Consider the following 11,473-nt stretch of genomic DNA (forward strand, 5'->3'; position numbering starts at 1 on the left):
GATGGGGTTGAGGTCAGGGCTTTGTGTGGGACAATCAAGTTCTCACACACCAAACTCTTCCAACCATGACTTTATGGACCTTGTTTTGTGCACTGGGGCACAGTCATGATGGAATAGAAAGTGGCCTTCCCCAAACTGTTCCCACAAAGTTGAAAGCATAGCATTAGAGGCTTTCACACTGGAGGAACCTTTACATAGCTCCTAGAACTACTGGGGAAGTTCCCAATTTTTTTTGTTCACAACGCAAGAACTAGGAACATATTTAGTTCTAGGAACTCCATTTGGGGAACTAAATTAGCTCCTACTTCAGAGTAGGGTCTAATACAGTTTTCTACAGGAACTACCAGTAACATAAGTGTATGCTGATTTGGCCAAATGCACAGAAACATCTATTAACAAGCATTTTTAAAAAAAGCCATGTAAAAATATTTACTCAATGAACATGGAAAACAGCTATAATATCATTTAGCTACCTGTTGTCTGCAGCGTTGTGTTCTTTTCTCAGCTTCGATGAAATATGTAACATGCAAGTTTGTCAAAGGAACCACCATGCTGGGGTGCGTTTCCAAAAAGCATTGTTAGCTAACTATGCTAGTTAGATCCACTGAAGTCTATTGGTAATGACAGAACTTGCGACCATAGTCGCTTTTGGGAAATGCACCCCTGGCTAGTTCCTAGAACTACAAGGTGCGAAAGTCCCTGTTGTCTAAAATGTCTTTTGTATGCAGAAGCATTACAGTTTCCCTAATACTGGGGAGGTAAATGGCCTAGCCCAACCCCCTGCAAAACAGTAATATACCATTACCCCTCCACCACTAAACTTTACAGTGGGCATAATGCAGTCAGGCAGGCAACGTCTTCCTGGCAATCTGCCAAACTCAGATTGCCCATCAGATTGCCAAGCAGAGAAGAAGTGTAATTCATCACTCAACTGAACTGGTTTCCACTGTTCCAGAGTCCAGTGTCGGTGTGGTTTAACACCACTCCATCCTGACACTTGATATTGTACTTGGTGATGTGAGGCTTGCATGCAGCTGCTTGGCCGTGGGAAACCTATTCCATGAAGCTCCACACAGTGCTGAATTGTGCTGATATTAAAGTCAGTGGAAGTTCAAACTCTCCAATTCTGGAATCAGCAGAGCATTGGCGAATTTTATGCACCATGCACACCTTAGCTCTCTGTGACCCCGCTCTGTGACTTTATGTTGCTAAGTTGCATGCTGTTCCTAGACTCTTCCCGCTGTCCATTATAACAGCAGTTACAGTTGACTGTGGAATATCTAGCAGGTATGAAATTCCACAGAACCGACTTATTTGAAAGGTGGCATCCTATCACAATACCACACTTGAATTCACTGAGCTCTTCAGAGTAACCTATTTTTTTCATAAAATGGTTTGTAGACTGAATTTGTAGACTGCATGGCTAGGTGCTTGATTTTATACACCTGTGGCAATGGGTCTGATTAAAAAACACCTGAATCTATCTATCTATCTATCTATCTATCTATCTATCTATCTATCTATCTATCTATCTGTATAAAAACTTAAGCATAAATGAGAATCCAAATTCCCTGATATGATTATGATATGATATTCTGTCTCTTCACCTAGAACACACAAGCAACCAGCAATGTCTATGTATCTTCAAGCTACAAATATCTCTTCAAATTGCCCATGTAATCTAACTTCATCACGAGACTTCAAACATTCTGCAATCATCCCAGGCAAACCAACATTCAAAATTTATCTTGACAAACTTTTTTCTCCTCGCTTTATAACTGGAGGTGTCAGAAGGAATGAAATCTTTGTGGAATGTCTAACACTTACTGTGAAAATGTCAGTGTCACATTCCCAGAACGGGCGGATTCTTCTTTCCAAATACCGCCGTAGGAAATAATCTCTAATACACTGACATCCGTTATAAGAATGATGTCATCTGGAAATGTGACAGAAAGTGCAAACGGTATGGTAAAAGGGAGGGGATGCAAAACTTCAAAGGATATTTTCCCCTATTCTAATGGGAGGCGGGTGACCAGATTACCCCACTGAGAAACAACCCAGCTCTCTCTCTACCTCCCTCCCTCCTCGCTCTGAAATTTCAGTCCCAGAAACCCAAATGCTGACCCGCGGGTCAGTCACTGATTCCCAGCTGATGACATAATCCGGGCTCCTCCTATGGTAGTGTTCTAGGCTTGTAAAACAAACACTAAAGCTGCTCTAAGCCAATAGCGTGCGCTTTAGGCTCAGGGTGCATTGGAGATGGGTCAGTACGCTGGGTCTGGACAGGAGACCATGTCCACTAGCCTTAGCTACAGCATTACAGTCAAGTTCTGCTCCTGCCAGAAGGCGTCCATGAAAGGGACAGTGTTGGGGTACATCTGGCTGGTAGGTGTAGCAGTTTCTGAGATAATCTCCTGCACGCTTAGGCTTTTGCATCACCAGTTGTTTTTCTAGTCTGTTGTGAACAAAGATTACCTGGAACCGGATGCGGAGAGGCAGATGAAAAAGCCAGAGAGAGTATCTGTGATCATTAGTGAAACAGATGCTATGACCTTGTGACTAATAAATAACGAGTCTGTGTTAATGAAAGGATAACGATTCAATGCTTCATCCTCGGCGTGTTTTCAACTATTGCTTTTTTTCAGAAATGGAATTATTGAGTTCTTTGTGTTAATGGATTGCTGATGCTATCTTCGAAAAGAGAGGGCAGTTTATTTTAGAGCCATTGCAGCCAGAAGAGGATATTACTGATGCAATAATAATGGAAAGACAGAGAAAGGATATATTTACTTAAATAAGCTTCTTTAACTGATAGAGTTTGTAAGTAACATAACATCTAATCATGGATGGAGATTTCAGCAGCACTCCTTAGGGAGAAGGAGGTTCTCCCCATGCCTTCATATCATCCCATTCAAATGTCCTTACAAGGAGAAAAGACAAAATTAGAAGTGTTTTGGATTCCTAGTGTATAGCACTGAGGCTTTGCTAAACTAGGTTTCCTGTGCATGACTGTGTGTCCGGATCTTTGATGATGATTCTTGATGACGAGTCATTAGTACTGCTTGAGTTCTCATTCACTATTGCGTGCCTATGTGCTATTATACATGCTGTAAACATATACAATGCCAGTCAACATTTGGAGGAATGTGAATGAATTTATTTTGGTATAACTGTTTGTGCTTAAATGTTTTAGTTTTTGTATACAAATATAATAATAATAACAATAATAATAATACTTTTTATTATTAATTCTTATTAATAATTATATGCATAGAATATTAATAATTAATATTTTTACACTGTTATTCAACGTGTATTACTAATTTATTAATCTAATAATAATAATAATAAATATTATTTCTATATAATATTATACTACTATTTAAAATAGTAATAGAAAGAATTAGAATGTGTGTGCTAACTGGACTGGTACTATATATTGGTTGGTTTATGGCCATCTGTGAGTTTTTTGGCATGCTCAGAAAGATGTGGTGTAGTGCATGGCATTTTGTCCATTAAGCCTGAGATTACTCACTTCCCACCCCATAGAGAATCTAAAATTGTGAGCAGTTTGGCATTTTGATCCTCTTAAGGCTTTTTAGGTGTAATTGAGAGTTTACAACATGCCACAACGGTGTCCTTGCAGTAATGTTGTTGGATAAACGACATTGATGGCATTTTTTATATGCAAAACACTGCTTCTGGTACTTTAAAAACCTCATCAAACAAGGTTACATCAGATTTATTAGAATTATTTGTGAATGGTGGCTTAAAGTATGACTTTTAAAATGAATTCAGATCTGCCTAGAGCTTTTTATTTATGTTACAAAACTTGGCAACAACAGGTCATATATTTTCCACAAAATAATAATAATAATAATAATAAGAATAATAATAATAATAATCATCATCATCATCTTCATCAATAACTAAATAACAACTATAAAAAAAAGGAGAGTAAAATATCCATATATATTTAAGGCTATTTTAATTATATTTAAACCTATTGTTCACACAGACACACACACACACACACACACACACACACACACACACACACACCACACACCTGTTTTTTTCCCTATAACATTAAAGAGGGGAGACTGGCCTTTCAGTTAGAGCTGAAGAAAAAGCCAGTGGCACAGGCACCATGAAAATACAAAAATTAGCTAAATAGCATAAGTATGACCTAACTTGGATGATATAAGTTTTTGGGGACCCTTTGATGAACAGAAAGTTTTAAGAATACTTGAAATAGAAATAATAATTTGCCACATTTTTAAAATGTCATGTTAAGTTTCACAAAAAATGGAATATGTTCCTAACATTCATGATAATAATGTCATGAAAAATATACTTATAGTACAAATAAAAACTCATTATGGTCCTAAAATAGTCTTTTGCACTATTGCAGTGTTTGAAAAAACGGCTGTGCTGATTAATATTATAAATATAAATGGATAATATATATAGATTTTACAATTATTTATTTTTCCTGATGAATAAAATGTTGTAAAGGAGCAGCATTTATTTGATAGAAATCTTTTGTAACATAACATTATAAATCATCCATCCACATTAAAAATCAATTTCCTTTAAAAAAACAATTGTTATATTTTGAGTTAGTATTTTAAATCAATGTGAATGACTTACATTGTGTTAACTGTGTGGGTTTGTGTTAGGAGACCTGTGCTGCTCTACATTTAACATCTCACAGCTACTTGATACAGAAAACTGCACAAACCAATAACAGTTATTACACTAAATGCGTAGACTTCCTTATTCTCTTGTCTCTCAGACCCTTTGGTTGTGATTTAGAAACACTTGTGATATGGAACTACCACGTAACAAGTTCTTTATTATGTAGTTGAAAGTAAAAAGTGTTCCAGAAGTTATTCTCTGCTGAGATAATAGTGTACCAGTGAGACAGTCCTGGGTGTCAGAGCGCTCCTCCCCTAACGTAGGCGATCTCTTTGTTATCCCGAGTCTTTGTTCTGAGAACTCATAGTGCAGGCGAGAGATAAAACAAGAACTTGTTTCAGCGCTGGGAGCTACAGTAAGGGGCTGCCTATGAATCATTCATTCAGCCTCTCTCTGGTGGTTGAGAGGAGCTCGCTCATCTATAACGCCCCATCTGAAGAGACACTTATGGTGCTTCGCCAACTCTGACTCGACTGCCTTCATCTCTCGCTCTCCGGTGTGTGTGTTTTACACACCAGTTTTTAGCTGACTGGGCAGGTAATGTGTCTGCATAGCAATCCTGCAGGCAGTTCTCTGGCTTTTTCTTGCTCTCTTTATTTTAAGTTTCATTCATTCGTGTCTCCCTATAGAGCTGGAGTGAATGGACAGGCCACCCTGGCGCCAGGACCGAGAGATTTTGGGGTTTGTATTTGAATAGCTAAGTCTCCTCAGTCCAAATGTCCAGTATACCAGACACATTTTTAGAGAAAGTCCGTAGGTCTTATTTTGAACAAACAGTCAGTGAAAAGAATGGGCTTAATCTTCGGGAAATGGCAATGGTCAAATTTGGGAGGTCAGACTTTGCAACTCTGTTGCTGAAATTTATCTTTCAGTTTTTGTGGCTAGTTTGGAAACAACTGTTGGTTTGTAGTTATTGACAAACTTATATTTCACATAAAATATCCTAGATTTCTATCTAAATATATTTATTTGATAATTTTATCTTACAATAACTGTGGTTGACCTTGCTTAATGCTGAATAAGAGTTTTTACCATGCTGTAGGAATGTCCCAAAGATGTCACAATTTGTCCTTTCTGTGACAATTTTAAAATGTTTTTTTTCTTCCAAGGAAAATCATATAGTAACAGGGTTCAATGCAAAATGTGGGATACAAAAATTATTTATTTAATAATAACAATATTTTTCATACAATTAATTTAAATGTAAATTTTGTATTTTATGATAAAATTATGATATTGTTGCAAGATTTTAATGATCAGATTCAGTAGACTTCAGAGATAAAATAACAGCATAAAGGCAAGAAATCTTTTTTTTTTTGTATATCAGATGTTTGAAACAGATAACTTTAATAATTTTAAAGTTAATTTAATGTCATTTAAAGTTTATGTAGCAAATCTTTTACTTTGGACATCAGAAACATGGTGCCTCTAATGATGTCAAAGTACAAAATATGGTATCTGTAAGAATGTGAAATTATTTTTCTTGACATTCAGTGATATGTTGTCAGGTCAACTTCTGTGTGGTTTGGATTGGCAGCGAGATTATTTGTAGTTTTTTTTTTTTTAACAGCATAGAAATAAAAAAAATAGCAGCCTGTGAGAATAACACTCCACTCTGGGTACTCCACTCTGGGTGATAATTATGTTTATTTACATATTTGTTGTATAATTGCATTATATCTGAGATATTACTGTCAGATTTTTCATATAGAAATTTCAAATGAAGTTTGAAATTTATATCTAGTATAGCTACTGGTAAAGTATAGTATAGCTAAATATGCAATGTGTTAGATGCTCCAGGTAAATTAAACATTACATATTTGTTTCTAAGTATATCTTATTTACCATATCATGACACTGTAAAAAAAAAATACTATTAAATTTTTTTTTTTAAACCAAATACTTGAAGTGAAAATGCTTTGTTTTATCTTGCAGCACTGGGGAAATAATAAAATACAAAAAAGGAAAGAATATTGTATAGTCACTTTGCCTTTTTAATTTGCAGGAATTCATGACATTGTTAGTATTTTTTCCCATCTCTGGACAGAAGAGGCTAGAGATTGTGGTGTTGTTATGCTGTGTGCTAGTTTTGATTTAGGGCTGCAAGCTGTTTTTGCTGATTCAAACCCTCTACAGGTCTCAAGGATGATTGTGTTGTCTTCTGATTTATTTCAGAGCTAAAAGAGAAATGCTTGATGGGTGGGTCTGATTGTGTAGTGTGTTGATTACATTATAAAAACCCACCACATGAAAAGACGGTGATTGCAATGTTGAAGTGCAATATGCGATTTGTAGTCTGGAAATCCACTAAATTAAAAAGCGCAAAATCCCGCAAGTCGAGCAGTTGATAATTAAACTAATATCATTACACAAACAAAAACTTAACAATTACTGATTAGTGAGGCCTCATTACTTAACCTTGGGGTCTAAATGTCAGAGATAAGAAGAGGCCTGCCTCATTTATAAAAATGTTGCGAATAATCTGCCCTAAATTTGTTCTAAGATAAAAGTGCATAAGTGTGATTCAGAAAATGAACGTGCGCACAAAAACACGTGTGTAAACTAATTAATAAGTCCTTCTTATTTCGAAGTATAAACTTAGAAATTGCTCATGTAAAAAAAATACTAATACGGTATACAGTAAGACATACATTATTAATTATATAATTAATTTTTATCAGATTAAGCTTCAAAAAGTGTAAAAGTGCTGTGCTTTGCTTTAATCTTGCAACACTGGAGAAAAATAATGTGTCAGAGAATAATAACAAACTTGAACGTGTGACTATTTCTAGCACAGAGGAATGTGGTGTCTGTGGAGGGAAGCCTCATTCTAGAGAGCATTTGATTGGACAAAAATTTGGACACACACCCCTGAGTACATGATGAGTCATCAATGTTTGCATTTGTTTACTCATAAGAGAAAGACTACATTTTAAATGTGTATATCTTCTGAAAGATGGTTTATGTTGACACAAGCTTCCTTAAAGGATTTCTTCAAATGTTGTTCTCTGTGTGTCTTTTAGGAAATAAGTCCCTGGACAGTGGGCATTGCAGAGATGGAGGAACTTCCTGTTCCCCAGAACATCAAAAAATAAGCAACATCACATGTGACTCCTTTAAGATCTGCTGGGATACGGATTCCAGGTCCAAGGAACCGCATCAACGCATTACTTCATCGACCCTCAACAAGAAAGAAAACAACAAGAATGCCAACAAGTTCAAACACAAGGTGTGTGTACACAGCAGCTCTATATTCACTCATTCTTACACATTCTGCTCTGACCTGATCTTCAGTAACATGTTTGCAGAGAGTGAACTGCAAGAACACGACTGTCTAATCTCATTTATTATCTGTTTCCGCTAGGATGTCCCCCCTACTAAACTGGTAGCGAAAGCTGTTCCTTTGCCCATGACAGTGCGGGGCCACACTGGTTCCTGAGTCCGAACGCACTGAATGGACACTGTGGGCCGTTCAGACCGCATCCAAACAGGGGTGATGGAGACTACGCCGTCTCAGAATGGAGCGAGATCGATTGAATTCTGTACAGCCGGTGAGATGCACATTCATGCTGAAATATTTTAAACACAGGGTTTCCCAAATGGGGAAAAGCTAATATAAAATATATCAAATGTTGTAATAAAAATTTGGTAATTATGATGTAGCTTAGTGCGAATCAAATGCTGGGAATTGCTGATTTAAAGAATTGTTGATATGACCTCCATGAACCTATTTAGGCCATCATTGGCTCATATGACTCTCTCCATTGTATTTATTTTGTTTGTGTTTTTGCTCTACAGATTATTCAGGTGTTCATCTTACACAGTTACTGGAGAAAGCCGAGGTCATTGCCGGCAGAAATGCTGCGGTTCTCTGTCTTTTCATCGAAACCAACACAAAAGAGTACTTTGACCACGCAAGGTATGTTTCTACAGGGAAATCAACACTAAATTATTAAAGGGAACAGCCAGCTTTATTTCCAAACCTCTATGACAGCTTTCTTCTGTGGAAAAATAAAAACAGATAAAATTCTGAAGAACTTCCCTGCCGTTCTTTTCCATTTAATAAATGTTTGGCTTAGGTCTGTAAATTTCAAAAGAAGCATCTCTGGTATCAGACCAGTCCCCTTTCACTTGCATAATTTAAAAAAGGCTCCAGGATATTCTTCAAACTCCTTTGTGTTTCACAGAAATAAGTCACATAGATTTAGTACAACATGAGGGTATGTACTGTAAGTGATGACAATTTTCATTTCATATGCATATTTATTTTCTTCCTATTAGAAAATCCCCGAAAGGTTGTTTGTGTTATTGTTATTATTAAATGCGTTCTCTCTATTGCAAATTATCTTTCTAATTTTGAATTTAATTTTATGTATCCCTGTGATTTAAATGTCTTCTCGATTCAACTTATGTACTGTATAGTATAATTTGATGAAAACAGCCATAAAATCAGTTTTTTATAGCAAAAAAGACCATTTATGCTGTTGAATTTAATGCATCTAAAGGGAATTTTAATAAATCTATAATGAGTTTTCTCTAAGTATAAAGTGAATATGATTTTTAAATGTAGAGATGCACTGTGGAATCAAATTAACTCCATCTGAAAAGTCCCACTAACAGTCTAAAGTAGTGAAGGGGGAGGGGGCATTCATTTCCCTTCAGAATCACAATATATTTTTAAATATGACTCTAGTTTATGTATATAAATGTACCACTTCATCTTACTTCACACTGAGTTTTACCATATTCATTGTCTTGCTTTATTCAAAAGTAATTAAATTCGGTTTCACATCAGTGAGTAAAAGTCTATTGTTGCTGCACTTGCCCCATGCAAAACTCAAAGATTAATTCCATACAGACTTGATTAGATATCTGGATTACAAGTCATGCGTTTCAACCTGTTTATATAATTTCAGTTTTATTTACCACATTAACAATAAAGATCAGGTCTAACCCTGAGGTGATAGTAAAAAGGAAAAAGGTTTCTGATCAGACTGAGAATTAATAAGAAAACAGTTCATAATGATAATTTAACATAAAGGCAGTTTTTCTCTTGTTTTACATAATTTTTTTTAAAAAAAGAAAAAGATTATTGTGGATCGTATAGGGATTAAATTCGTATATTTCTTGCAGTTTTCTGATTTATTTTGATTGAACATCTACCAATTTGACTTTTTTGCAAATTAATTTTGCAAAACAAACTAAAACCGGTGAGAAATGAATCTCATCTCCCATCCCCTTTAAAAGCCAGTTGCGCTCGCACCATGGCGGGTTTCGCTATTTATATGGCGGAATGTAATTTTTTCATTTTTAAAAAAGTGTTTGTGTGCTGCTGCAGGTCCCTGTGTGGTGTAATATAAACAAAGTGTACATGCGTTGTGCACCTGCCTATAGGTGGCATATTACTAATGTCCTCATTAAATAACAAAGAAAAAAATATTGTGTTAGACTTGTAGACCAGGTTTGAGTTGGTCTATGGCACAGTCTATTTTCAGTTCCTCAAAATAGCAAAGCGCCAATAATGCGCCTGAACACACACCTTTTTAGCAGACATTTTTTAGCAGAATGTTCAAATTCTCCGTGGTCCTTGAGAATCATGTTCTTTTTGAAACCATTTTGATAGCTTTGCTGTTTACTTTTCCAGTTTCCGAATTACTGTAATGTGTTCTCCAGCTACTACAGGCTGTACTGATTTTAGCAGATTAGTCACTGGCAGTGAAATTAAGTGGCAAAAGTCAGGGGAAAAATGGTTTGTGTTAAATCTCATTTCTTTTAGCGCCACTGAACGTGGCCTCCATTAAGTCATTTGTCATTTACAGTGAATTTTTCTTGTTGCAGGGAGGCCCAAAAACAACAAGATGTTGCCATCAGTGAGGACAACAGTGGCAGCCACGGTTTCGCCATCAGCGGGAAACTCGAGGGCATCTTCTTCAGCTGCAACACCGAGTTCAACACGGGCAAACCCCCACAGGACTAGGCGCCATACGGTCGTTACCGCTTCCAGCTGCCATCCGAGGAGCTCTCCAGCCCCACGACAAACCTGTATTTCGCCGACTTCTACTGCATGTACACGGCCTATCACTACGTCATTCTGGTGATCGCGCGCCGAAGGGCTCGTCTGGAGATGAGTTCTGCAAGCAGCGCCTGCCAGCGCTGGATCTCGCCAACAACCGCTTCATGACGTGCTTGGAGGATGAAGATGGCCGGCTGGTGTTCCACCATGCACAGGACCTTATCCTGGAGGTCATCTACACCGACCCTGTGGATCTGAGCCTGGGGCACGGTAGCTGAGAATCAGCGGCCACCAGCTCATGAGCCTGTCCACAGTCAACGCCAAGAAGGATCCCAGCTGCAAGACCTGCAACATCAGCGTGGGACGCTAACCTACGAACCTGAACCCTCCTGCTGCCTTGAACAGCACTTCGCCTTCTCCTTTCGCCATCCTCCTTACCCATTATTGAACTTATCCATAATTCCTTCCGGTGTCTGTAAGGCTCCTCCGCAGCATGTGTCTCACAGCTTTTTTATTTACTAGCTTATGGATCTTGACCCTGGTTTGGGTTAGATATGTCGTGCTCCTGTTTTTGTGCTGGGATGTTGACCTGTCAATCAAACTGGCTTCTTTATCCTATTGGCTTTCAGACCTTCCTGTTAGAATGCAGAATTGTAACCAAAGTTTACACAAATTTAACACTAAAATGCTCATCAAGTCACTCAAAATCGCTGAATCGAGACAACCGTTCTTATGAGGCATTATGAATGTGAGGATATC

General features: G+C 37.3%; 1 pseudogene; it reads left to right on the plus strand.

Moving 5' to 3' along the window:
• The first annotated feature begins 7,751 nt into the window (after positions 1-7,751).
• LOC122134077 lies at positions 7,752-11,250 on the plus strand (annotated as a pseudogene).
• Positions 11,251-11,473: the final 223 nt, after the last annotated feature.

The sequence above is a fragment of the Cyprinus carpio genome, chromosome B17, assembly GCF_018340385.1.
Source record: "Cyprinus carpio isolate SPL01 chromosome B17, ASM1834038v1, whole genome shotgun sequence".
Classification (NCBI taxonomy): domain Eukaryota; kingdom Metazoa; phylum Chordata; class Actinopteri; order Cypriniformes; family Cyprinidae; genus Cyprinus; species Cyprinus carpio.